General features: G+C 39.5%; 1 protein-coding gene across 1 annotated transcript in view; it reads left to right on the top strand.

Moving 5' to 3' along the window:
* Positions 1 to 1,078: 1,078 nt before the first annotated feature.
* Positions 1,079 to 27,342, top strand: part of DSE (dermatan sulfate epimerase) — a 93,724-nt gene continuing 67,460 nt past the window's right edge. The window contains exon 1 of the mRNA XM_036768619.1: positions 1,079 to 1,281. The gene's annotated coding sequence lies outside the window, so the exon portion shown is untranslated. The remainder of the gene's footprint in view (positions 1,282 to 27,342) is intronic.

The following is a 27,342-nucleotide window of genomic DNA, read 5'->3' as shown; positions in this document are numbered from 1 at the left end:
TGGTTCATATTCAAGTTTCTGATATAAGCAATCAGCATATTGAATCAATCAAACCTCAAAGAAAATCCACTTTCTAAATTCCTTAGTGAAGTCAACTGTTCTCTACAGCACTTCCAGAAGCCAAGTTCCAGGAAAAGAATGTAGAATATTTAAATATCTGAGAAAAGGATACAATGCCTATTTCATCGTATTTTGGAAAAATGCTTGAGATTTTGTAGTTGTCTAATGAGAATTTGGGGCACTATTTTTTTTAACGTAGTAGTTTCTGATGCAACTGCGGTGAAACCCCTCCCCTCTTCCCAATTCTGAGGAGGATTGAGACTGTCCACATGGTTCAATTACTGAAGCGTAGCGCTAAAGTTACCCCCTAGGTTATTTGAGAACCGTACTTAAATAGGTAGGTGACTTTCTCTTTGTCGAAAGCATGAAACTAAATAAGACTGTTCCAGGGACTCAAGAGCATCATAGGATTTTTAGAACTGGAGGGGACTTTAGAAATCATCCAATCTAAACCCACTCATTTTCCAGGTAAGAGAACAAAAATTCCAGGGCTCGTTCCTCTACGTGTGGGGTTAAAGAGACACCCGGACCCCATTTGTAACCACGACTTCCCTTTCCCCATCGTGATGGGAGGTGACCTGCGTGGCCAAAGAAAGCATTAGGCTGGATCTCGCAGGACCCAGTTTTTTTTCATTCTTGTAAGCCTTGCAGGACAAGCTGAAACGAAGGGCATGTATGACAGGAAAAAGGCTGGAAAAGAAGGCCTGGAGGGAACAAGTCCTAAGAAAAGGCAAAGGGTTGGGGGGAAGTGGGGATTGCAGGAGGAAGGGGGTTCCCCAGGTCCCAGTCTCCTCCCCAGTTCACAGCTGGTTCTGATGACGTTGCGGTTTCCTCCCTCTCTCCCTCCTCCTAATCTTCCCCCCCCCCCCCCCCCCACCTAGTGGAGCCTAGGCACAGCCTCCCCTCCCTTCGGCCTCCCAGCCCCCACCCCTACACGCCCCGCCCCACCCCCTAGCTTGCTCTCCTTGCGGACCCAGTCCCTCCCGCCGGCCCTAGGCTCAGGCGGCCAGCGCATCCCGGGGGGCGGTGGAGAGGCGCAGACTGAGGAGTTCTGGCGCACATCCATGGAGCAGCGGGGACTGAGGGGCGCCAGGGGAGGCGGGCTTCCCCCACCCAAGGCTCCGGCCGCCATGGAGTGAAAACGGGGCGGCGGGGGCCGGAGAGCCCGGGCCAAGACGACGAGCCTGCTGAGGACTGAGCGGCTGCAGCGGCCCGGGAACGGTGAGTGGGATGATTGGAGAGGGCGCGGGGGCTGGAGCAAGAGTGCGAGAGCGCTCGGAGCGCACAAAGTTTTCTTGGGCAAGTTTAAAGTTTGCCCCGGCCTTCTGGGTTCTAGTGGGTAAGAGACTGCCGGGACAGGAGCATCTCGGTCGGAAAGGCTGGGGAAGCGGCGGAAAGTGACGGGCACCTCTAGCTAGCTCCGGCCCGCTGCGCACGGGCCGAACTGGGCCGGGCGCTGCTGTCCCTGGCCCTGAGCGGAGCGCTCCGGAGCTTCGCAGACCCCTGTCCCCAAAACAGAGGCGAGGGAGCGTGGAGTGAAGCCACAAGTCGGAGGCTGCCCTAGCCTGCACAGACAGCATCGGCTACCTTCTCTCCTCTTACCCCCTCCTCAATTTAAAGAACCAATACAAGGCTAGGTACACCGGGAGAGCCCAATACTATTAAACTGGTTATGGGCACGTACGCCATCGCCCACAGCCCCTCTCTCTCCCTGGGGTAAGTTTCCTGGGCATTGATTCCTCCCAGCCCTCATTTCTCGCCTCTCTCACTCTCCGCTTCTTTGACCCCTTGATGTGTTGGAATTACGGGGGGAGGAGGAAGAGGGGTGCTCGGAGGATCTTTGCTCTGTACAAACTGGCCCGATTTGGGGCTGCAGAATCATATTCGAGGAAGTACATCTCAAGCTCCGCCCGATGTTGGTTTCCAGATACCTATAGCTTTTCCAATACTTACGGGGCGGGGGGGGGGGGGGGGGGGGGCGCGATGGGGAGAGAGAGAGAAATTGAGAGACAGAGACCTCATTTCTGTGCCGCTTTATGATTTGTGCTTCACAGTTGTCTCTGGTTTGGAGTTATGTCTATGGGGTGGCCCAGCACTTTGACTCACACAATCTGAGAAGTTCCATAAGTGATGCCACATGGGCTCAAGGCCGTTGGAATCCACAAGGGTTAGAATCGCACAGCTCTTGCTCGGGGTGTGTGCGTGTGTGTGTGTGTGTGTGTGTGTGTAAGAGAGAGAGAGAGAGAGGGAGGGAGGGAGGGAGGGAGGGAGACTGACTTTTCAATCTTCAGGTTCATTTTTCCTTAAAGGAAACAGAGACTGCATTCTTGCCCCCCTCTCCCAACCCCCCCCCAGGAGTAGAAAAGGTGTATTTTGAGAGAGTTCTTTGTGAAATTATTTAAGATTGGTTTAAGATTTTGTTTATTGCTGCTAACACTTTGAACAGGAAATGCCACATTTCAGTTTTGCCAGAGAGGCAGTTAATAAAGTCTTCATTTATTTGTCGACTGTGACTGCTTTGAAGTAGCTAGTTGATGTGGCATTAAATTGGAAAAAGAACTCTCTCACTTAAGAGATTGCGTCAAAAATTGTATTAAAAATTTGACTTTATTTTTCAGACTAGCATTTTACTGTGTCAAAAACAAGCACTCTTTTTCCTAGTTTTCTGCTTATCTTTGTTCTCTAAAATTGGAATGCTGAATCTGTGGTGATTAGCATGCATTAGTACTTAGTATTACAGTAAAATTTATGATATTGTGCAGTCACAGGTCTTTGAAAAAAATTATTTCCTAGATATAAATAAATATCTAGGATATTTATATAATATATAATAATAGAGTATATTATATATTATAATATAATAATTATAATAATATAAATAAATCCTAGAGGAAAGACAGTCGATCAGTCTTAAGAGTAATTTGGTCCCTTTGTGCTAGCTTTTAGTTTTATTTTTTTAATTTAGTCCATCAACTGAACTTCTAAGGTTACTCCAGTAAAGAGGTGAAGTAAATTAAGGTTGATGTGAGTGACAAGTCATGAAGTGTCTAGCTGTAGCTGTTCGTTCAATCAACAGATAGTTATTATTGAATGCCTAAGATGCATAAGGTGCTATCCTAGAAGATGTGGGAGATAGAAAAAAGAGTAAGATATATTCCCTTCAATCAAAAAGCTCAGAGTCTAATAGGAGAAAAACCTAAGAAAAGATTGAGTTGAATATATAAGTAAATAGAAACCCCTCATAAAGGACCAAAAGACAGGGAAGCTTATTTTTATCTTGAATTTTCTTAGTTGGTGTCATGACCACAGTATTAGTTACATTAAGTTTTGGGAAGGAGGATAAGGACCAGACCTTCAGTTTTCACTGGTCTAGGTTGAATTTGCCCAGAAGAAAAAGCTCCTTCTACTGATGAAAGTAGGCACCTTCTCTGCAAGGAGTCTTAATGATATAGAGCCCTTTGAGATTAAGTGACTTGACCAGGGCTGCTATGCCAGTATGTGTCAGAGTTGGCATCTGAACCCAGATCTTCCTGGCTTTGAGGCTAGCTCATTAACTACTGTGTCACGCTGCTTCTCTTAAGTTTAACTAAATTAAACCTGTGACTTTCAAAATTAAGGTTGGCATTCTTTTTAAAAACTGTTAATATTTCCCTCAAAGCCCAGTGGAGTTGCCCAAAAAAAAGACTTTGAAGGAAGTGAAAACTTGAAGCAGAACACATCAGTATGTTTTCCTCAACAAAGAAATGAAAAGTTCTGTTCTTAGTTCTTTCTTTCTCAGGACCTATTTCAGGTTCCTCCTTTTTAGGTTGGGGACTAAGTATAAAGAAAGCACAATGTACTACCAAGTTAGATATTCTGAAAGTCTTTTAGGAATATAAGATTGCCACACAGTCCTATTGGCATGACAGTTTCTTTGACAAGTATTCCAGGATGAAAGGATTATTGTCCCTGAAGCAATTCTTAAAACACTTTGTTTGATCCCTAATTTTCAGTGACTACTTCAATCTCAGATATTAAATCATTCATAAAGAGAATCATTAGGTAAGAGCTGTACCATACAATCATTTAAAAATAACATATTGCTCATTTTAAGTATTCCTTTATTCATAATTGTGATACAAAAATCTTTTTTAAAAACTTAACTCCTACTTCTTGATTTTATAGATTGTTTTATAATACCTAATTAAGATCATATTGTATTGCATGAAAATAAATAAATGGCTCTTAGCCATTTGTGAAACACATGTCAGTGATATCTAACAGTTCTCAAAAGTGGAAAGGAGCTTCTAAAATAGTATTTTGTAATTGAAAAATACAAATAAATATTGGACTCATAATATCTTCATGCAAATATTTTGTCCCTCTTTCTGCTTTTTTTTAAAAAAGAGAGAAATGAGCAACAAAAATATTAGTTACCGTTAACATTATTAAAGCTTTTAAAGATTAAACATTATTAAAGCTATTAAAACAAAACTGTACTAAGACTTCTGGGACATTCTGTATAAACTTTTTCATATGTATGTAATCTCTGTATCCAAGGAATAAAATACTTACATTTTGTGAGAACTGATGAATTTTAGCATTTTTAAAAATGAGGGACCTGGTCTAAATGATTTCAAAGGTGCCTTCCAACTCTTATGATTCTATGATCCTTGTTATCTTTGTAACTTCATTCTTGGGAACAAAAGTTTTCATTGGCTGGGCTGTAGAGAGGAGTTGCAGAAACTGCCAGGCAAAGAAAATGAGATGGAAAGCATGAAAATGTTGATGAAGATGACGGTGACTGTGTGCTAATAAATTCTCCTTTCTATATATTCACATGTATGTAGGCATTTGACATAGGGAAAGAGAAAAAAACCTCTATCGGCTATATACTATCATGGCAACTTTCTGGAAATAAACAATACTCAAATGTAGTTACTGAAATGTAAAAGCTATAATACAAATGATATGATAATTAATACCTAGGATTTGTGTAATTTATATTTTTCAAAGTTCTTTAACATAGCACAGTTTATTTAACAATGAAATGGTATAAGTTGAAATGAGTGGCATTATCTGCATTTTACGTATAATAAAACTGAGACAGAGAGAAGTTAGCAGACTCAACCAACCAAGATAATCCAAGTAGTTAGGGCAACCATGAAATTAACTAGTATAGGACACTTGACTGTGGAATAGTTGCTTTAATTTAGAATCTTGGGATTTTAAAATCTGAAAGGGACCTTAGAGTTCATCAGGTCTAATCTCTTCATTTTATTGATTGTGAAAATGAAACCCAGAGAAATTAAGTGACTTGCGCAAGAATGGCTACAAAGCACTGGGATTCAGTCTGCAGCCCCTACACCAAGCTACCTCTCTAGGCAAGCTACTATATCACCATGTCAACATTCAAAACCAAATGAATGAATGAATATTTTTTTTGATTGCTAAGCATTTACCGTACGGCAAGCACTGTGCTAAGCATTGAGAATAAAAACATAAAAAGGAAGACAGACCTTGGTCTCAAGGGGCTTGAATTCTAGAAGGGAGAGACAACACTTTTAGCATCACCAAAAGCTGCAAGTCCAATAGAAAGTCCAGCAAAGCAGATAGTAATGAATCTTCTGTGTAATTTGCACTAATAAAACCATATCCATTTCTGGTGTTGAACCATTTGACAGTGCCAAGGTGAGAGAGATGGTGAGAACTTTGTTTCCCTGGCCTACGGTAGCTATGTTGGTAGAGATAGGAATGGTGATAATAATGCCTGTGGAAGCTTAACTATTTTATTGCTGTGATTAAACGGATAACCCTGTGTGTAATCTTTGATAGTCTATAAATCCCAGCAGCTGCAAACTACACTTCATTATTAAGTGAATCACATAGATATCGAGGATATGCCCATAATACAGGAAACTAACTCCTTAGAGAATTCTGACATGTTTGCCAAGTTACAGAACTGTATTTAATGCTTACTTGGTTTACTGAACTATAATAATGCCTTTTTTTTCCCTTGAATGCTGTCAAAACACTGAAAGTAACTCTTTAAGGAAACTCCATACTAAAATAGAAAGTAAAAACCTCTAGGGAAATTTAATTATGTCAAATGGTTATATACACAGTTATGAAATGCACAGCTAGGTGGTGCAGTGGATAGAGTACTGGGCCTGAAGTCAGGAAGACTCCTTTTCTGGAATTCAAATCTGGCCTCAGACACTTACTAGCTGTGTGACTCTGGGCAAGTCACTTAATCCTGTTTGCCTCAGTTTCCTCATCTGTAAAATGAGCTGGATAAGGAAATGGCAAACCATCCAGCTGTGTGACCCTGGGCAAGTCACTTAATCCTGTTTGCCTCAGTTTCCTCATCTGTAAAATGAGCTGGATAAGGAAATGGCAAACCTATCTTTGCCAAGAAAAACCCAAATGGGGTCACAAAGAGTAGGACAGGACTGAGAAACAGCTTTGACAATATCATATAAACATATTGACAATCCAGAAGCATTTATTTAAATCTCAGTAATGTTGTTTTCTTCCAAATGCAACTGCAGATTCTTTAATTTCTGCTTAACACACATATGTTATCTTGCTCTTTTCCATATTAAATATTAAAGACTGAATCAGAGTTGAGAGGATAAGAATACAATAAATTCACTGAGATTTTAAAGAAAGCAAACATATTCATGTTCTCTGGGGAAAAAAAAGTTTTTATTGCCTTCATTTATTTCATTTCTCAAGAATTCCTGAAGCTGTAATTCAGGGAAAAGGAAGAGTTTGAGTTTAATTCCTACAGCCAATTTATGGAATCATAGTATGTTAGACTCACCAGGGACCTCCGACCTGTACCTGAAACATAAATCTCCCTTCTAGTGTCCTACAAAGTGATCATCCAGCCTCTTTATGAAGACTTCTAGTGATGGTAAACTGAGTACTTGTCAAAGAATTTTTGGATAGCCCTAATATCTCTCCCATTCTGATCCCCTCTAAAACATGATACCCAGAATTGGATCCTGTATTCCAGACGTGGCTAACTAGAAGGACTAGTCCTGATTTCCATCTTAGCTTAGCTGCACTTCAACTTATCTGCCTACTTTGTCAAGCATTCTCCAAGTTAATTGAAAAGAACTCAGGATTACCTGCTTAATACAATAATGATCCTCTGTTCCTTTGTATTTGTTCAATTAATAAAGAATTGACTGCTATAGAAATCACTCGTGGCTATTGGCAATGGGGAGTAAAAAAAAATATAGGAAAGACTTTAATGGAGCATTTTGCTGCTTGAAAATAAATGTACCTTACCTTCCATCATAACCATTCCCCCCAACATTGCCTGTATCAGTACAGCATATTGCAACTTTGTTAACTAAACTTGGTAGAGAAGATGGTCAGTAATGATATCTAGGCATTTTTGCAAATCCCAAATATGTGTTGGGTAAAGACTAAAAGATTAGGTACACAAGAAGACCTGAAGCCAGTGACTCTTTTAGTAATAATGATGATAATAATAATAGTTATTATTTTAATAACTAACATTTATATAAATGCTTTAAGTTTTGTAGAGCACTTTACATATATACTTTAGGCAGGCCCTCATCGGCTCTCTCCTTGTTCATTTCACAATAGCCTGCTAACTGGGCTCCATGCTCTCCTCTCTCCAATCCATCCTCCCAACAGCTGCTAAATTGCTATTTCTAAAGAATGGTTATGACCATGGCACTCCTCTGCTTAGGAAGCTTTGGTGGATCTCTATTGTCTCTGGGTTAAAGTATAAATTCCTGGGTTTAGCAGGTTTAGCGTTTAAAGCCCATCATAATCAGACCCTGGCCTGTCTTTTCCAAATGATTTCACAGTATATCCCCTGACATGTTTCACATTCCAGTCAAACAGGCCTAATTGATGTTTTCTGTACCTGACATTCAGTCTTCCACCTCTAAACTTTTGCACAGGCTGCCCTACCATGCCTGGAATGCTTTAAATCCTCAGCCTCATTCTACCTCCTCAATGCCTATCTCCTTCAAAGCTAATCTCAAGCAATTTTCTACACAAGATCTCTCCTCATTCCCCGACTTTGTTAATGTTCTCCCATCCCCCCATTCCTTTTTTTTTTAAGATTTACTTATCTTTGTAGCTGTCATTTATTCCCTGTGGAATATAAACTCATTGATAAGAACAAGGACTCTCCCACAAGGTACCTGAAACAGTCATTTCATTCATTCACTTCATTCAACTAATGAATCTCCTTTGAGCCTCACCATAACACAGTGACATTTCTGTGTATACCCTAAACTGGGATATATTCATTATTATTATTAACATATATTATCTAAGCTCTGAAAATGTGGTCTTTTATTTCCTTTGCCCCCCTCTCTATTTCCTTTTACTTATCCCTTGCAATAGACCAGCTCTATAGCATTTTTATATTCCTCTTAGGAAAATACCCTACCTGGCCATTTTCCCAACTTCTTCACTGATTAATTTACCTGACCTTCCTTGCCTCCTGCCTTCCCTGCCGTCAGGCTGAATTTCATATTTTGTCTGCTTCTGACAGATACAGGCAAGTGCCAGCCTGTTCATTGTTTAGAATTCATGTTCACTGAAGGCTTCGTCAGAAGCATCTGTTAAATCTGCAGTGGGAAGAGGGGCCCAAAGAGCCTCTGGAAGTTAATAAGAAAGAATCAGCTCGATTTGGAAAGAAACAAACCAAAAAAAGCTAATGGTGAGACAGTCTGTTTATTACGTGAATATGGCAGTTTGTTCCACCCATATATTCAGGATGACATGATGAATTTAAGCTAGTATTGATTGTTTCATTGGCTTTACTACCATTTGTTTGGGTTCTTTTTAAAAGTTTCTTAAAGTCTTGTTCATTTTGTCATTCAAATTTTTATTTGGGTTCTTTTTAAAAGTTTCTGAATGTCTTGTTCATTTTGTCATTCTATCAAATTTTTATACACCATTTTTGAGAGAATATAATTTTCTTCTACAGAAATACTACAGAACTGTGGTGATCATAAAATTGACTTAGTATGCACGCTGTCTTTTTGGCTTGTAATCATTGATTGTGATTGTGTCCATTTGTAAGGACATATGAAATTACATGTATGCTATAACCTGCTTCTTATCCCCAAATGTAATATGCACTTTGTGTATGATCTTTGACCACATTGTTTTGAGTGTCAATATGGTAGAATATGTGTCTTTGCACCAAAAGACTAGATGTGTATTTTGCTCTGTCGTTAGCCATTTGAAACCATCAGACATAGGTTTATATATTCTGCCTCTACTTCTTGCTACCTGTGACCTAGGGTGAATTACCAATCCGTTCTGGGCTCGTAGCATGTGCAAAATTAAGGGGTTGGACTAAATGATACTTAAGGTCCTGTCCAGTTCCAAATCCTTAATTCACAGTGTTTATTATAGCAATAGCCCTTTATGTGTGTTCAAGTTATTACTGTGTTGTATATTCTTTAACTAATGATTGAATTTAAGCTCTTTTTAAAAAATAAATGTGTCATTTAATTTTAATAATGCAAAGTACTTGGTAAAATTCAACTTGTAAAGTTTTATTTGTTGAGTAAATCAAGACATCTAAAATATTCTCACATAACTAGCTCAGTAAATTGGATTTTTTGAAGTCTGCAAAACTTATGCCCCCCAAAAAGTTGAACCTGCATGTGCTAGCTCTAAAAATGGAGTTTTAAAGGATGATGAGGAAGAAAAGGATCTGCTACCATTGACATGAAATACTCAAGAAAGATATTGGATTTACTACTTGAATTAATGACTTTCCAAGGAAAATTAATGTATTTGGTTGTAAATCCTTTAAGAAAAATGCAACATTACTGTCTTTTGCATGAATTGATATTGTTTCAAATGTAATCCTGGCTGCAAAGTCAGAGCCCTAATGTCTAATTTAATCTTTGGAACAGTTTTGAAAAATGAATCAAATTTAAAAAGAAAATAAGTGTAAGTAGATTCTAATTTACTGATTGGGTACTTTAGTGGCCTAAATGTTTTGAACTGATTTTTGCCAAGGTTTATGTTACATCCAAACAGAATGTGAGCCAGATGTAGAGGTCAGAATGTTGTACAGCTGCAACACAACACCTGTGTCAGAAGTAGTTTGCTTACCACAGCTCCAACTGCTGGCCTTTTTTTTTTTTCTCAGATTTGGGTTTTTGGTTATTATTTTTTGAGTCCCTTTATCCAAAATAAAATGTAAGCAAATGATTCATAGAATTTCATAAATTGCTTAACTATCAGCCTTCTTCAGAATTTGTGTTTGGATTGACTATGCTATTCCAGAAGTACTTTAAAGAGAAATAAGGGTCCGACTAACCCAGTGAACATTTTCATTGGTTGTTCCCCATGCCTGGAATGCTTTCCTTCCTCATTTGCCTCCTGGTTTCTTTCAAGATCCAGCTAAAATTCCACCTTCTACAAGAAGCCTTTCCTGAATGCCCTAGTGCCTTCTCTCTGTTGATTATTTCTAATCTATCCTATATATAGCTTTCACATATTTAGTTGTTTGCATATTGTCTCTCCCACTAAACTGTTAATCCTGGAGAGCAAGGGTTGTTTTTTGCTTTTTTTGTATCCCCAATATTTAGGAGAGTATCTGGCACATAGTAGGCAGCAAATATTTATTGACTGACACAGGACCAGTGACTTTAAGCATTACTTGCAAGTTTTATACTTTTACAGGGAGAGTGATAGGGCCGGGCAATGTGGGATCTCTTCTTAGTGTAGCTTCATGGCATGAGCATTTCCCCAACTTGTGTGAGGAAGGCTGCCTAATCCTAGTTGTAAATAATTTGGAGAACATTCAGAAGAGAAGTAGGAATCAAAAGGCTGAAAGTAAGACCTGTGAGGATCTGGGAGTATTGTACTTAAAGAAGAGAAAGCTGAGGGATATTAATTTTAAAGCAGTACAAGAAGGCAAAGGACTCTTTCAAAGAGGACGGTGAACAGCTGTTTTTCATCTCTGCGGAAGACAGAGCAAGAGGAAGTAGACATGAAGCAGTACTGTGAGGGATTTATGTTAGATACAAAGGAGAATTTTCTAAGCATTATTAATGATTGGAGTGGGTGCCTGAGGGAGACTGTGGAAATCTCATTTCTCTCTCTGGAATGGCGTAAGTGTGATCTTGTATGAAGGGGACCTGGAGGTATCAGTCCCTCAACACAAATGGTATTGCAAATATGCAAGTGAAGAGGAATTAAGATATCTCTTGATGAAGGTTAAAAAAAGGAGAGTGTAAAAGTTGGCTTGGAGCTTAACATAAAAAAAACTAAGATCTTGGCAACTGGCCCCATCACTTCCTGGCCAAGAAAGGGAGAAGAAATGGAAACAGTGTCAGATTTTATATTCTTGGGCTTAAAGATCACTGCAGAAAGCAACTGTAGCCATGAAATTAAAAAGAGGTTTGCTCCTTAGAAAGAAAGCTTTGGGAAATCTGGACAGCGTACTAAAAAGCAGAAGCGTCACCTTGCTGACAGAGGTCCATATAGTCAAAGTTTATAATTTTTCTAGTAGCGGTGTATGGCTGTGAGAGTTGGACAATAGGGAAAGCTGAGGCAGAATTGGCGCTTGCAAATTGTGGTGCTGGAGAAGACCTTTGAGAGTCCCTTGGACAGCAAGGAAGTCAAATCAGTTAATACTTAAAGAAATTAATTCAAACTATTTACTGGAAGGTCAGGCAGAAGCTTAAATACTTTAGCCACATAAAAGACAGGACTCAGTGGAAAAGACCCTGATATTAAGAAAGATTGAAGGCAGAAGGAAAAGGGCATGGCAGAGGATGAAATGGATAGATAGTGTCGTGGAAACAATGAACATGAGTTTGGACAGGCTTCAGGAGATAATAGAGCCTAGAAGGGCCTGGCATGCCATGATCCATTGGGTCACAAAGAGTCAGAAATGACTGAACAATTGAACAACAACCAAAAAAATCTATATTGTCTACCTTGGATACCTACACCCGCTGTATCCTCAGCATAGCAACTCAGTGGTTCAGTGAGAGATGAGAGAGACGACTGGGGAGCCAGAGAAAAGGTGGAAGCCAGGTTGCCAGGTGCAAATGGAAAAATGAATCCAATTAAATCCTACAAGCATTTAATAATCACCTGTTATGTGCTAGGCCCTGGAAATCCTAAGCCAAAAATAACCATCTCTGCCCTCAAGGAGTTTACATTCTGCTGGAGAACACGGCATACATAAATGAACAAGTAAGCCATCATTATTGAAGGGTAGAAAAAGAAAAATCAGGGTTTTTTTATGTTTAAAGATTTTAAGAAGTAAGGACCTTCAGTACTGAAAGATATGTTGTTGTCTTTGTCCTTCATTTTTGAAGCAGACCATGAGATCAGGGAAATGATTACATGACTTGCAGTTGACTTTGATTAGAGGGAGGGAGGGCAGTATGAGGTCACCAGCCTCATTTTCTCCTCCAGAGCCATCTGGGTCCAATGGCCTGATACAGGAATTGACCTGATATTCAGGCCAGGATGACTAGAGATGGCCCAGGGTGCATTGGGAGTCCCTGGCCCTTTTAGGCTAAGGCCTTTTCATGTACTCACTTAGAGTGAAATAGTGCCCATTCAGTGAATAGGTCTCTTTAAGAAGTGAGTCAAGGGATGGCCCCTTTAATTAGAAAAAAAAAAAAAGAAATCAAGCTGGGAGGGGAAGACCCTAAGAGTTGCTGTTCCCAAGAGAAACAGTTACCATTGACATTCACTCTAAGACCCAAATACAGTTATTAAGTGAAGCTTGGGCATGGGACCTATTGTGGGCTAATCTATGAGCTTCAGAGTGAACTGGGTGGTAAATTTTGATAGCCAGAAGCTGCCCACTTAACTTGGGGTTTATTGCCTAGATTTCTTTCTTTTTCCTTTCTTTCTTCCCTTTCCTTCCTTCCTTCCTTCCTTCCTTCTTTCTCCCCCCGCCCATTTTTCTCCCTTTCTCCCTTCCTTCCTTCCTTTCTCTTTCTTTCTTCCTTCCTTCCTTTCTTTTTCTTCCTTCCTTCCTTTCTCTTTCTTTTCTTGCTTTCTCTTTCTTTCTTCCTTCCTTCCTTTCTTTTTCTTCCTTCCTTCCTTTCTCTTTCTTTTCTTTCTTTCTCTTTCTTTCTTCCTTCCTTCCTTCCTTCCTTCTTTCTTTCTTTCTTTCTTTCTTAATATCTTAAACCTAGTTCACTCTGAAGCTCACAGATTGGATCACAAGCTCCACTTAATGGCTGTATTTTGGGCCCTCCTGGCTTAGAGTGAAAGATATAGATCAGTAAAAATTTGGCACCCTGACATTGGTAAGTCACTGGGCTAGGTGACTTCTCCACATGGCTTCTAATGTTATCACTTTGGTTCAGAATTGTAAAATAGCTTCATTATGAGAAAGTAGAAAAGGAAATAGATATTTGGAATTTGAGAGATTTTTCTATACCCGATTTAACCTTCTGATTGCTAGGATTTAATGTAAGTAGAGTAGGTAGCATGCTGTTTAGCTCACTGTTGATCAGAGGATTCAGTTGTCTTCAGAGCTTTTCCTTAAGAGCACATTTCAGTAGCTTAAAGTTCTAACATGTATAAATAATACACCTCCTGTCTTTTGCCAAATAAGCAATTTTTCTCTCTGTTAACCTTTTCCCCCTCTTCCCCATTGGAGGGGGATGATTTCATTAGTATGGTGAACTCCCAGTGATGAAACTTTCCTACACCAAAGCAGTTCAGCACCTCCTCTGAAGTTTGTCATCTCAGAAAGAGGCCTAGGGGCAGCTAGATGGCATAGTGAGTAGAGCACCAGGCCTGGAGTCAGGGGGACCTGAGTTCAAATGTGACCTCAGACACTTGACACACTTACTAGCTGTTACTTAACCCCAATTGCCCTGCCTTCCCCCCTCCAAAAAAAGGAAAGAATGGAAAAAAATTAAAAAAAAAAGAAAGAGGGCTAGAACACTGAGAATATAAGTTAACTTGCCCAAGGTCACACAGACAAGCATAAACCTTATTGGACTTTAAAAACCTTTAGGTCACTGGGCAGCATCAAACTCTGACTGTGGCATTCCATTAAGGTTTTTACATATAGGCAGTAACAGCTATTAGAGTGTTGGGCCTGGAGTCCAGAAGGCTCCTCTTCCTGAGTTCAAATCTGGTCTCAGACACTTCCTAGCTGTGTGACCATGTGTAAGTCACTTAACCCTGTTTGCCTCAGGTTCCTCGTCTGTAAAATGAGCTGGAGAAGTAAATAGCAAACCACTCCATGCCACAAGAACCCCAAATGGGGTCACAAAGAGTTGGACACAACTAAAAAATGACTGAATAACAACAAGGGGTTAGATGGGCCATAGCCTCTCATATATAGGTTTATTTATGAGTCACATGATTGTGTCAGGATCTGATATCAAATACTGTTCAGAATACTATGGGACTGTGGGACTTCAACTGGAGCTTAAAAATCTTTTTTTTTAAGAGAATTTATAATATAATTTATATAATCCAATTTGTGGTTGTAAATGGTGGTAGGGTTTTCCTTAGCAAGAATCGTCCTGTATTGTCACCTTATTACAGCCATTTAGTAAAACTGTTAATGCTACCATGTTAATCCTTCCATATTTCTTCTCAGTTAAATAACGATAGCATGCCTTATCCCTTTCAGTTGAAATTCTTCTCTTCCTTCAAGGCCCAGCTGCAATGATCTCTCTCTCTCTCTCTCTCTCTCTCTCTCTCTCTCTCTCTCTCTCTCTCTCCCTCTTCTCCCCTCCCCCTTTCTTTCACCTTCCTTCTTCCCTCCTACCCTTTCTCTGGCTTTCTCTGGCTCCCTATCTCTCCTTTTTCACTGTCTGTCTGCCTCTTCCCCCATCACCCTCTACTTTGTACCATACTGACTTATGTACATGTCAATCAATCCATCAATAAATGTTTATTAAGCACCTACTGTGTACCAAGAGTTGTGCTAGACACTGATACAGATACAATAATGAAACAATCTCCATGTTCAAGGAACTTACATTCTAATAACTGGGGCAACTAGGACATGTATATACAAATATATGTATGTATGCATCTATATACATATATGTGTAGAATAAATATAAAGAGAATAAATACAAAATGGTTAAATACAAGATGGTTTGAGGGGTGGGGCTATTAGACTATAATCTACTTGAAGGCACAACCTGTTTGTCTAATCCATTTCATATCCTTGTCACACATTATTCCCCCTTTGGAATGTTACCTCGTTGAAGAGACTGTTTTTTCCCTTTTTTTTTTTTTGTATGCCCAAAACTCAACATTACACCTAGCATACAGAGAAAGTTCTTAATAAATGCTTCTTGATGACGTACTGCTTAACCTAATGTTCTATACTGATGAGGCCTTCTGCATGGGTATGGAATGCATGGGTGAAAAGTTTATTGGTTCTGAGAAAGACAGATTTCTTCGAGCTAGAATAAGCAAAAAGTGCTTCTTGGACAGGTGAGGTTGAGCCAGGTCTTAAAGTGTGGATAGGATTTTGATAGGTTTGGAGCTGTTTGATAGGTTGGGAGGAGGGGGAGAATAGAGTGTTCCAGGTAAAAGCAGAGTCATGAGCAAAGATATAATTGCTACGTGAAGATGGGAAAAGTAAGTTATTCACTATTGTGGGAATATACTGTGTTATTCCCCTTTCTGCACTCTATTATTCAGCCAAACTGGTCTTCTCTCTGTTCCTTCATATTTGGCACTCCATCTCCCATCTCAGTGTCTTTGCATTGACCATCCCCATGCCCAGGATGCATTCCATTCTCACTTCTGCATCATATATTCACTTTCCTCCTTTATGTGTCACCTACACATGAACTTCTCCTGATTCCCCCCACACTGCCAGTATCCATCACCTCCTTCATTTGTTTCAGTAGTGTCTTGACTCTTCATGACCCGGTTTTCTTGACAAAGATACTGGAGTGCTTTGCTATTTTCTTCTCCAGCTCGTTTTATAGATGAGGAAATTGAGGCAAACAGGGTTAAGTGACTTGCCAGGGCTACATAGCTAGTAAGTGTCTACACTAGATTTGAACTCAAGAAGATGAAACTCCCGGATTCCAGGTGCACTCTGTCCAGTGCGCCACCTAACTGCCTCATTTTTTTTTTTTGCTTTATATTTGGTGTGCACCCGTGTGTGTGTGTGTGTGTGTGTGTGTGTGTGTGTGTGTTTGTGTCCCCAGACAGACTATAAGTACTTTGAAAGTAGGTTTTGTTTCATTTACTTTTTTTGTATTTGATTCCCAGGACCTAGCATATAGTCCTGGCACTTAGTAAGTGCTTAATAAATATTTGTTGCCTGATTGAATGCAAAATTCTTATAGTAAAATAGTTAAGAAAATAAGGCTAAAATTTGGGACTATGCCCACAAAGTTATTAAACTATGGATATTCTTTGACCTAGCAATATCTTTACCAGGCCTTGTACCTGCAGAGAAAGCAAAGAAAGGGGAAAAGGACCAATGTGTACAAAAATATCTTAGCAGCTCTTTTTATGGTGGTAAAGAACTGGATACTAAGGGAGTGCCTATCAGTTGGGGAGTGGCTGAACAAATTATGGTATGTGAATGAATGTAAAGGAATTATGTTATAAAAAATGATAAATGAGACGTTTTCAGAGAAACCTGGTAAGACCTGTGTGAAGTGAGTAGAACCAAGAGTACAATCACAGAGTAACAACAAAAGAAAAGAGAAGCACTTTGGTCAGCACAGTGAACAACCAAAATTCCAGAGAACTATTGATAAGACATACTACCCATCTCTTGAAGCAAGTGATTGACTCGGGATGAGTCACTGAGGGAAAACAAAATTTGGCAGGGGGAGGGCTTGGACAATGAAGGAAATATTTTGGCTTGACTAGATATAGTTCAAGGATGGGGATCCTTGGGCCTTGAGCCTTACTTCTAGGCCTTTGTGAAGTTTAGATTCAGTCAAAGGGCCACACTTGAGGACCTAGAAGTCCACAGGTTCCGCACCCCTGGTATAGTTATTATAAGGATTCTCCTATTGGGGAGAGCATGTAGGTGAACGAGAAAATGGGTTTTTTTTGTTTTGTTTTAGTTTTTGGAGGGGGAAAGGCAGGGCAATTGGGGTTAAGTGACTTGCCCAAGGTCACACAGCTAGTATGTGTGTCAAGTGTTTGAGGCCAAATTTGAACTCAGGTCCTCCTGATTCCAGGGCTGGTGCTCTACTCACTGCACCACCTAGCTGCCCTGAAAATGTGTTTTTAAATGAGAACAAATATGTAGGGAAAAAAAAAAGAAAGAAGAAAATGCCAGAAAAAAAAGTAGATGCCAGACTTCTCCAGGACAAGAAGATTAGACGTTTTCCTTGATGGTACAATGAAAAGAGCTTTGGCAGTAGAGTTAGAGGTTCTGGGTTCAGATTTCACCACCAAAACTCTGTGACTTTGAGCAAGTCACTTAGCCTCCCTAGACCTCGGTTTTCTCACCTTAAAATGAGAGTTTGGATTAAATGGCTTCTGAGGTCATTTCCAGCTTTAGATCTGTGATTCCATGATCCCTCCCTGTAGTGGGGAGCCACTGAAGGTCTTTATATCTCCAAAGATATCTTTTGGGAAGATTAATCTCATAGCAGCATACAGAATAGATTGGGAAAATGAAATTACTGGAGGAAGCCAGGTATGGTACCCTATAATCCCTACTTCTAAGGGAGGTTGAGACTACTGGTTCTCTTTGAGATTTGGATATTCTAAGTTGCAGTAGGGTTAAAGCTGTTAGGGTGGATGATGAGCTCCTGGGATACTAGGCCGACTAAGACGGGTTGAACTGGCCCAGGTTTTGAGCAGTGCAGGTCAGTTTCTATGTGGAACAGTAGTGGGATTAAGCTGTACTTCTAGTCTGGGCAAGATAGGGAGACTCAGTTTCAAAAAAAAAAAATTGTAAGGGAAAGCACCACAAGGAGGAAATGTATAATCAGAACCATCCCTTACTCCCCCAGTCTGAGTTTTCCACTGCGCTGACTCAATAGAGCAGTAACACTTGCTGGCATTTATAGAATCCTTTCGATTTTGCAATGTTTTGTAAGTGTTATCTCATTTGATCCTCACCAGAACCCAGTGAGACAGATGTGGTTATTATTGTCATTTTATAGATGAGGCCATTGAAACTGAGGTAGGTTATTTTCCAGGAGAGTAAGACGTGACCAGCATACTCTCACAGTAAAAGAAAACTGTCTTGGGCAGAGAAATTCCATGAAACATGTTTATGAAGACTACCATTCCACTTCTTTATTCTTTATATTAATGTCCCTTCCACTGATTCCTCCCATCCCAACAGAGTCTTCCCTTATAATAAATAAGTTTTGTCAAATGAAACCGTTGCCTGTTTTTACAAATGGATTCCTCATTCCACACCTAGTGACTTCTCTGATGAGAGGCAGAAAGCACACTTCCCCACACATCTTCTAAAATAATAATTCTGCCATTCCCATTTCTAGTGTGATCTCCTGGATTCCCTGCTGACTCCCTTGGCTTTTGATCACTGCTATGAATTCCTCTTTGTACCTTCAATTTGATTCTTGCATGAACTTGAGATTGAATCAACAATCCTTCCCTGCTATGCCTCCTCTCCCTTCCCTAGACATAATACTGAAATATATTACTAAAATATATTTGTGTTACTTTCCATTTATGTTCACAGTTCTTAATTTTAAAGTAGATATTTATATTCACCACTAAAAAAAACCCTCCATATTAAGTTGCTATTTATGTATGGTTTTCTTAATGGATTCCTACCTGTCTCCCTTTGAGGGTCATTGCCTCCCCATCAGGAGAAAAATGACTTGGCAGCCCTGCCATTATAATGATAATAATTATAGAATGTTATAAAGTGAAAAGTATAGTTTGGAAACCCTCATTTCAAAGGCTAGAAGCAGATTGTCAGACTTCCATTGTTTTCTCCATCGGTCAGTGTTTTATTTTAAGTAAGATGTTTTATAGACCGTTGTGTGTATAGATACATTAATATAAACATATGAACATGACTATCACTTATATGAACTGATGCTGAGTGAAGTGACCAGAATGAGGAGAACGCTGTACACAGTAACAGCCACATTGTGCGATGACTAACTTTGATAGACTTATCTCTTCTTACTAGTGCAAGGATCTAAGACAACTCCAAAAGACTCATGATAGAAAGTGCTGTCCACGTCCAGAAAAAGAACTATGGAATCTGAATGCAGATCGAAGCATATTATTTGCTCTCTCTCCCTTTTTTTTTTTGTTTCTTCTTTCTCATGATTTCTCCCAGTGGTTCTAATTCTTCTTTACACATTACATACCATCTTGGGGTGGGGGAGGGGAGAGATGGGAAGAAAATTTGGATCTCATGATCTTATGGAAGTGAATGTTGAAAGCTAAAAAATAAACTTTAAAAATGCATTGAAGAAAATACATATGGTATTCTTGCTATAATTCATGGATACATATATGTGTGCTTTTTTTAAGCAAAAGTGGTGCTATGTGATAGAGTGTCAGGCCTGAAGTCAGGAAGATTCATCTTCCTGAGTTCAAATCCAGCCTCAGACACTTGCTAGCTGTGTGACCTCAAGCAAGTCACTTAACCTTGTTTGCCTCAGTTTCCTCATCTGTGAAATGAGCTGGAGAAGGAAATAGCAAACCACTCCTGTATCTTTGCCAAGAAAACCCCAAACAGAATCATAAAGAGTCAGGTATTAAAAATGACTGAACAACATATAGATACAGAAGTATGGAAGTCACTTCTAAGTGTCTAGTATTTTCTTTTAAATCTTACCTATTTTCTTTTTAAAAAGTTTTTCAAAGCTTTTATATTTTAATTAGTCATTTTCAAACATACTATCTTGTAACAATCAGGTAGAACAGGCCAATACATATGTCCTTTGAAATCAGTGTTGGTCACTATGATTAATCTAAATTCAGCTGCTTTTTGTATTATGTTCATTTACATTATTATAGCCATTGTGAGTATGAGTCTTTCTTCTCCATTCTCTTGACTCTTTTTTTCTTCACTCTACGTTATTCCATACAGATATTTCCATACTTCTCTAAATTCCTCAGCTGAATTCCTCAGACAAAATAATGTTTTATTTAATTCATGTACTATAATCTGTTTAGCCATTCCTCAGTTAGCGAACACCTATTTTGTTTCCAGATTTTTGCTACCATGAAAAATGCTGCTATAAATACCTTGGTACATACAAGATCTTTCTTTCTGTGGTTGACCTCCTTGTAGTGAATGTCCAATACGGGGATCTCTGGGTCAAAGGGTATGAATAGTTTAATAACTTTTATTATATAATTTCAAATTGTTTTCCAGAATGGTCATACTAGTCCATAGCATTTAGATGTTTCTGGACATCAAATATGAAAAGTCTAATAGACAATTATTTGGTGATGCAGAATTGGAGATCAAGAAATAGACTAGAGATAGATAGACAGATAATCTGGAATTAGATCATAAAGGGAGAATATGTGTATTGAAGAGGGCCTTGGGGTAAAATACAGTTTTAGTTAGGATATATCAATGTTTAATAAGTCAGTCAACAAGCATTTATTAAGTGCTTACTATATGGTAGATACTATGTTAAATACAAAGACAGAAAAAAAAGAATTCAAAGAAAAGCAAAAATATGGTCCCTATTCTCAAGGAACTCATATTCTGGTGTGGGACACAATACATAAACAAGTATGTACATTCAAGATATATACAGAATAGATGGAAGGTAATTTCCAAGGAATGGCACTAGTTCTGGGTTGAGGCAGGGAGAGGAGAAGAAGGGAAGATAAAGACTGGGAAAGATCTACAGAAAGTAGAATTTGAGCTGAGTTTTGAAGGAGATAAGAGAATCCAGGAAGTGGAGAGGTAGAGGGAGAACATTCTAAGCATGGGAGACAGCCATTGAAAAGACTCTCAGGAGTCAAGAGATAGAGCATCATATGGGAGGAACCTGAAGGATGCAGGTATTGCTGGATTGTAGAGTATGTAGAGGGAAGTAAAGTCTAAGAAGACTGGAAAGATAGGACAGAGTCAGGTTATGCAGAGCTTTAAATGTCACAGAGGATTTTATCTTTTATCTTGGAGGTAATAAGGAGTCACTAGAGTTTTTTAGGGGAAGATGGGTTGGGGGGTAGCATGGTCAGACTTGTGCTTTAGGAAGCTGAATAGAGATTGATTGGAGTGGGGAGAGACTTGAGGCAGGGAGACCAATGAGAAAGACATTTCAGCAGTCCAGGAATAAGGTGATAAATGTTTTGCACCAGAATTGTGGTTATATGGATAGAAAGAAAGGACTATATGTGAGAGGTGTTGTGGATAGAGATGACAGCACTTGGCAACAGATTGGATTTGGGGACTGAGTATGAGAAATGAATCAAGGATAACCCTGAGATTGTGAGTCTGAGTGACTGGGAGCATGGTAGGGACCTTGACAGTAACAGGAAAGTTTGAAAGAGGGTGGGGTTAGGAAAATAATAAGTGCTGTCTATGGATGTGAGATACCTATGGAATGTAGGGATACCTATTGTTTGAATCCAACAGGAAGTTGGTCATTTAAGGCTGGAGCTCACGAGACAGGGTAGAGATGGATATGTAGACCTGGGAATCATCTGCATAAGGATGATTATTCATCAAAATCATATAGAAAGAAAAGAGCACCTGGGACAGACCCCCAGGGATACCCACAGTTAGTGGACGTCACCTGGATGAAGAACTACCAATGAAGGTTACTATAATGAATTAATTTCATATTCTGTAGGAGCATCTACATGTGTGTATAGAAAGGCAGTATCATATAATGTATAAAAGACCAGCCTTAGAGTCAGAGAGATCTGGTTTCAAGTCCCACTTATGATACTGGTGTATGATTCTGTGTTTATTGCTTAATCACTGTAGGCAATGCACTAAGCAACTCTAAGTTTGCAGAGATGGTGCCAGCCTACATTTGTAGATGGAGTTTCCTTATCGTGGAATGTTCTATGCCAATGAAATCACAAGATCAGTGTCTGTCTGTATGTCTTCTACATATGTGTATATGTGTATATATGTATATATATGTATGTGTGTATATATATATATATATATACACACATACGTATATATATGTGGTGGTGGTGATGGTTGTTGTTCAGTTGTTTTCAATTGTGTCCAACTCTTCATGACCCCATTTGGAGTTTTCTTGACAGAGATACTGAAATGGTTTGCCATTTCCTTCTCTAGCTCATTTTACAGATGAAGAAACTGAGGCAAACAGGGTTTTCTTCACAAAGATACTGCCATTTCCTTCTCCAGTTTATCTTACAGATGAAGAATCTGAGGCAAACATGGTTAAGTGACTTGCCCAGAGTCACATAGGTAGTAAGTGCCTGAGACCAGATTTGAACTTAGGAAGGTAAGTCTTCCTGACTCCAAGCCCATCATTCTATCAGCTGTGCCACCTAACTGCAAATGAAAGATATGAACTAGGAACTACCAGAGAAAGTTAAAAGCATTACATGACCTGGCACACTTAGGTTCATGGTTTCCAGATATTAACAAGCGTGACGGGCCTGGAGTCACGAAGACTCACCTTGCCTCTCTCTATATGTGTATATATGTATGTTTATGTGTGTTTACGTATGTATGTGTATATGTGTGTGTATCTTCACAGTGGCTCCATGAGGTATATCACTTAAGGATTATCAATACCTTTTTGTGGAAAAGTAAATTGAGGCTTAGAGTTATTAGTTAATTGACTTACCAAGAGTTACATAACTTGAAGGTAGGAGCAGCAGAAGACCAAATCCAGGCCTTCTGAGTCTAAAGCAGGTGCTCTTCCCACTTCACCAGACAATTGCCTCTGCCAGGAATGGTTCCCCTTCCCATCTCTATCTGTAGAAATCCCACCTACTTATAAAAGCACAGCTAAAATGCCTCCTCTTTCATGAAGTCTTTATTTTTTTAATATTTAATTTATTTATTTTCAGTTTTCAACATTCACTGCCATAAGTTTTTGAATTTTCTCCCCCTCCCCACCCTCCCTGCCCAAGATGGCATGCAATCCGATATGGGCTCTACACATACATTCCTATTAAACACATTTTAACATGAGTCATGTTGCATAGAAGAATTATAACAAATGGGAGAAACCATGAGAAAGAAAACAAAACAAAAGAGAAAAGAATCTGCTTCTCTCTGCATTCTGACTCCATAATTCTTTCCCTAGATGCGGATGGTATTTTCCATCATAAGTCCTTTGGAAAAGTTTTAGGTCCTTGCATTGCTGAGAAGAGCTAAGTCTGTCAAAATCGTGCACTGTGGCTATGAAGCCTTTATTAATGGATGTAATTTCTCCTGTCTCTACACTCTCATGATCCTTTGTATCCCTACTATCTTGTCTACCTTATTCTACCTAGAGGGCTAGTGCACTGGAGTCAAGACTTGGATTCTCCTGTCCAAGCTCTGTCATTTGCTAGCAATGTGAGCTTGGGCAGGACACAACCTCTCTGGATCTCAGTTTCCTCATCTGTACCATGGAGATGATGATACTTCCGCTATATAACTCCTAGGGTTGTTGTGAAAATCAGAGGAGAATGGATGGAGAAAAGCATAGATAAGCAACCAGTGCTTTCTACATCTTAAAATAATAAATAACTATAAGTATTATTATTATTCCAGAATATACAGAAACTGTATCTTACTCATCTTTGTATCCTTGGCAGTATTTAGCATAGTACGATGCACATGGGTGGCCAGGAAATATTTGTTAAATTCAGTTGAGCATTTTAGAAACATTGTGTCTGCCTGCCATAGGCTTTCCAGATAGTTTCATCAATGTTACCTTCAAACCACGTTTCATGGAACTGAGGAAAGACCTGTGATTATCAGGGTAGAGACCTGTCCCCACCAAAGCATATCCCAATTTGGATTGTAAATGTGTTGCTGTTGAGTGAGGCTCAAGGATGATAAGTGACTTGCCCAGGGTCACATAGCTAGTGTCAGAAAAAAGGCTTGGAATCCAGGTATTCCTGACTCTAACAAGAATTCTATTGTTATTAAGCACTGCTACCTTTGTTTAATATAAAATTTCAATAAAGGAGAATTAGAACAAAGTTTAGGAACCAATCCAAACACCAAACATAGAAGTGAGGTCATGATGGTCTAGGTATAAGTGAGAACATATTTAACAGTGGTTAAACCAAAGCATCAGCTGAAGATTGAGCTGAAGTACAGGTACTAGTAAGTAAGAAATTCCATGAGAATGTGCTTGAGCCACGGTTCCCAGAAATGTGACTTATCTGTGGTAAAGTAAGAAACAACGGGATGTGGTTGATGCTCAGTTATCAAAGATGGAGCATCCCCTCCTCCCTCTTTTTTTCTTTAAGAAAATATTCAAAGGCTCAATGGTCAAAAAGACTGAACCACAAGTGGCAACAGGCCCTGCAAATACTGGCTAAAGCCACAAACCAAAGCATGGTTTTGAGTGGGTGCAATTTAGAACAGACTGATTTACTGAGCCCTTCTTTTTGAAATGGACAGCACTTGTACCTAACAGAAGGAGTCAAGTTTATATGTGTGCGTGCTTGGAGGAAAGAAGTTATTTGTGGATAGAGAGAGTAATGTATATTACTACAAGTGTATGTACATTCCATGTGTATTTCCTGTGTTTATAGGAAATGAAAATAAGCCTATGATTTGTATTCTAGGCCATTAGGCTTATATGAAATGCCACAAGAAAATCATTGCTTTGAGTCATGGGGCCTTTAGCTTTACTATTTCCTCATTTCTTTTTTCTAATCATTGTAATCTGTGGATTTTTAAGGGTTTGCATTTTTATATCCTGTTTTAATATAGAGAAAGTATCTTACAGATGAAACTGTTAAAACAAAATAGAATAGCCAATAAGCTGAATTTTCAGTTTAAGCAAAATTCTTCTCCCACTTTATCCCCAGCTTAATTTGATAGCAGAAAATTACATTTCTGGGTTACCTATTCTTAGGATACTGTGAAGTTTCTACAGAGTGCTAAAAGAGGTAGTATCCAGCCTTGATATAATGTCTAAAGTTCTTAGTGCTGTGAATCCAGCATTTCCTGAAACATGGCATAAGTTTAGACATCAGCACTTTTGGCTAAATTACCATATTGGTCCTGACATGGGCCCACATTTTACACATATGCACACATACATACTGATGTGTATAAAACTTGAGTTCAGCCTAAATTCATTTCAATTTGTAGCACATATAAGACCTGGTGAGGCAGAGAAACCTTATGTCAACTCTCATTCATACAGATGAGCTGGTTCCCCAGAACAAGACTATCTACATACCTTTGTCAAGGTTAAAGGGCACCACTGAAGGACAGCAGGGTTTCTTTCTAAGCTTTGTCAGCTTGCTTCTGCATTCTGATGTGTCCTTGGTATCAGTTGCTAGGCAGATATGTAGAGCATTGGATAGAGAACAGAACCTGCTCTCCATTCCTGTAGTCTGGAAGACCTGAATTCAAATCCTCCCTCAGAACTGACCCTCTCTGTACCTCAAATTCTTCATCTACGAAGTGGGAATAATAGTTCTTGCTTCACAGCGTTGTTATAAGGTTAAATGAGATAACATCTGTAAAGCCCTTTTGAAACCTTAAAGCTTTTTGTAAGTGCTAAGCTGTATTTATCAGTGAGCATTTACAATGGGATTTTTACTAAGAAGGTACATCAAGAACAGAAGTATAAATGTTTTCCTGCCAACACCCCATGCACATGCTTCCTCATACCACCTCAGTGCTTGAGGAGAATAGGCTCAAATTTAAAGCAATTGCTTCACAGCACATGCCCTCCTCAGACTAACTTCTGAATGTGATATAGCACATGGACAAGTTGCTCCCTCTTGGCTGTCATTATTCCACTGCTTTGCAAATCATTTAGGTCTCTTGGAGCTTTGTTCTTCACCAGGTTCATTTGCCCCTAGATTCTGTCAGTACCCCTGTCACTGCACCTTTAGAGAGATTTCAGCCTACTTTGTTCCTTCTCCAGTATTCCTACTCTTAAGACAGATGAGATTAGACACAAAAGGGATAGAAGCAGAGGTAGGGCCATGTGCACATGACTTCATGTTAACCCAGGTGGGGATAGCAGGCTACTGATGTTAGCTCTTTCTCCCCACTTAGGGCTTACAGCAATCACTGCAACCTCATGTAAATGAATCCAGACAGAGAGAAAATGAGAGGCTTTGGCCAGTTACTGTCTTTTCAGTGCACTCCCAACTCTGGTACTCCAGTTAATCGAAAGTCTATTTCTTCATCAAAGAGTTAGTAGATCATAAGCAGTGATACCTGTGCGTGCCTTGTAATGGAGAGATGGGCTGCTTCATTCAGTGCTATCCAACACTGTCAGAAGCAGACTCACCAAATATACATGATCTCAGAATTGAGCCCTAGTTGGCCAGTCCCCCATTATAAATACAGCAAATATTTATCAAGATCATTACTGTGTACTAGATGCTAGGAATACAAAAACGTTTCCAACTCTAAAATTCTGTGATTCTTTGAAAAGTGGTATAGCTCATCAAGGACCAAAAAGTGTGATACAAGGTGAAATGTATGAAGGAGCCATCCAAATTGCTGTCAGAACATTTCAGGAAAGGCAGTTAACTCAGATGGAGAAAATCAAGAAAGGTTCCTTAGAGGACATCCTGAGCTGGACCTTAAAGGAAGACGGAGGACTTCAGTAGGAGAAGGTGTAGAGACTGACTTCTAGGCATGGGGAATGACTTTTGTGAACATAAGAAGACAGAAAAGTCTGTCAGTAGCAGTCTGGTTAGACTAAAGGGTTATGCACTTGAAGAAAAGTTATATAACATAAAGCTTGAAAGGTTGATTCAAGGCATTTTGTAGAGGGCCTCCAATGCCAGGCTAAGGAGGCCTTAACTCCACAGATAACTCAGCAGAACCCTTGATTGCCTCACCCACCCCCCACCCCACCCTGGCACCTCCAACAGTGATAGAAGCAGTAACCACAGCTTCTGTACCAGCTATATTCAATGGACATTGAGGAAGCCTGTGCTGGAGTCCCCACTTGTTATTGATATATGGGTAAAAAAGGCAGATCCCTTCCACTTACATGGGCCCTGCTTGGCCTAGGGGAATACTGCTACAAATCCTTTCAACTCCATCTTTTCCCCCTCTGTTTCAGAGGGTGGAGCTTTCTTGTTGTTATCTATCGTTCATCCTTCTTGAGGAGGACCAATAACATCATGAGGGTGATGTCTTGATTTGCATGTGAATTGGATTTAAGTGAGGCAGAGCTTCCCAAAGTCATTAGCCTC

The sequence above is a fragment of the Trichosurus vulpecula genome, chromosome 7 (assembly GCF_011100635.1).
Source record: "Trichosurus vulpecula isolate mTriVul1 chromosome 7, mTriVul1.pri, whole genome shotgun sequence".
Lineage (NCBI taxonomy): Eukaryota > Metazoa > Chordata > Mammalia > Diprotodontia > Phalangeridae > Trichosurus > Trichosurus vulpecula.
Note: the sequence above shows the minus strand (reverse complement) of the source record. Positions and strands in the feature narration are given on the sequence as shown.